The sequence below is a fragment of the Ruditapes philippinarum genome, unplaced genomic scaffold, assembly GCF_026571515.1.
Source record: "Ruditapes philippinarum isolate M1 unplaced genomic scaffold, ASM2657151v2 ctg1119_1_1_1_1, whole genome shotgun sequence".
Classification (NCBI taxonomy): domain Eukaryota; kingdom Metazoa; phylum Mollusca; class Bivalvia; order Venerida; family Veneridae; genus Ruditapes; species Ruditapes philippinarum.
Genome location: NW_026852239.1, coordinates 79,884 through 81,977, shown reverse-complemented (window position 1 = coordinate 81,977; position 2,094 = coordinate 79,884).

Sequence of the window (2,094 nt, the reverse complement as noted above, 5' to 3'; positions counted from 1 at the left end):
TTCGACTGAATTGAAATCTAATATTGATAAAATTATAACAAAATTATCATATTTATTTAAGGCGAATCGTGTATCTTTTTTATCTACATATACACATATCTAAAATCAATGATGTAATAGATGAAATACCCATACACAAATCATATACATTTCTGTACCTGATAGCAACTCCATCTATTCAATAGAAATGTTCGCTATACTATAACATTTCATAAGTTAGTTCTGCTAATAATAACAAAATAACTTTTGGCCAAGTATTTTGTTTATATATGTATATTTTATGTAAGAATCAAAGTATTGTATATGACACAATATATTTGAATTATCAAAACTGTATTCGCAGAATGCATGACAGATGACAGTGTATTTCTCATTGCATAGTTATACAAATCATATAATTATGTTTTGAACGTTTATCCAATGATTTAAACAACTTTTAATATCTTTACTCGGACAACTTTATCCAATTAATATATATAATTCGACCTCTTTATATAATAAAGAAGTAACTCTGATCGAGGTCATGATTATAATAAAGAGGTTAAATAATAATTGGATATATACTGAAAGTGAAAAATAAGATGTCCCACTATATAACTAATTCCTTTTGTTAGAATGTTGCATACAAACAGGCCTATACATTGGACTATAGTAACATGTCAACTTCCGCGTGTTTAACAATACTATTATCTTGTTACAACACTGATATACTGGTCAATATTGATAGTTATTTCACGTATCTAATATTTTAAATTCAAAATAACACGTTACAAGTGTCAGTTTTAATTCACACGTCTGACCATTGTTACATGTACTTGTGTTTCTTTCATTTTATTGTTGCTGTTGTTGACTTAATTCACATAATTATTTCATTAGTTCATTTCAATATATTAATTAAGATGCGCTAAAAAGAATTGTTCATATATAATATAGTCTATTTCTTATATAATCTGTCAGATCCACTTAATGTACTCTCAATTTTCCTTCCACGGAATTAATGTAATGAATTAATGTAAAGTAATGAATACAAAATGTTGAAGATCGCAAACTCAGTTTTATCAAGTCTATCCATGAAAGGTAGCGGAAAGTGTTACATCTCGCACATTACCTTGCACCGGCTTTGGCTTAAGTGGTCTTTTGATCGAAAGCTTTCAAAATACATCTTAATGATATAATATATTAGTAATAGAAAGAGCCTATCTGATGTGTAGGAGGGGGCGTAACCCCTGAGTATGAATTAGATTGCCGAGTGTTTTGATGTTCTTTCTCTTTTGCATCATAGTCAAACATAAAAACACGTTCCCTGTTGTCACAATTTTAGGCCCCAGAAAAAAAGTTACCAATGAACGGGAACCTGAATATGATATTTCTATCGCTTTCCGTTTCTCTGCCGTCACAATAAGTTAACCCCAGAAAAAATGAGCCAATCAATGGGCATTCTCTGGAGTGCGGGTAACTAATACCTGCACTCCATTTAACGCACTGTGCATGTATATGTATGTATACGATTTAACTCTGACACATTTTCAACAGAAAGGTCCCCAAACTATGATACAATATAATGATAGAAGAGCATATCAACATACACACAACAACATCGACAGGGAGGAGTAAGGAACGACGACTGAATATGTAAGGTGTCTAATAAAGTAACAACCATGTAACAGGCATGTTTTACATATGACACCATTCACACCAGCACTGGTTAACGCCAGGAAACGTAGTTCAAAAATTTATGAGGCACCATTTCAGGCTTTTCCGAAGCCTCAATGCCGGTGATGAAACATTGTAGTGATCTTTAGAGTCCACTTCTTTTAACTAAACAGTACTTGTGTCAAAAGAAAATACCATACTGTCATCACTCGAGTAGAGCTCGAACTCACGGTCCATGTGTTGCGGGACAGACACGGTAAGTAGTAGTTCACCGCTCCTAATTGATACTTTATTAAAATGTTCCACAAAAGATGAAACGCCATTTACAATGATGGACAAAAATCAATCTATAACTATGTACACGCCTTCTGTTTTCGTGAGCTTTGTCAGTTGAGCTAAAATTCATTGGTAAAGATTGGATAATTCACAACAACTGGAATA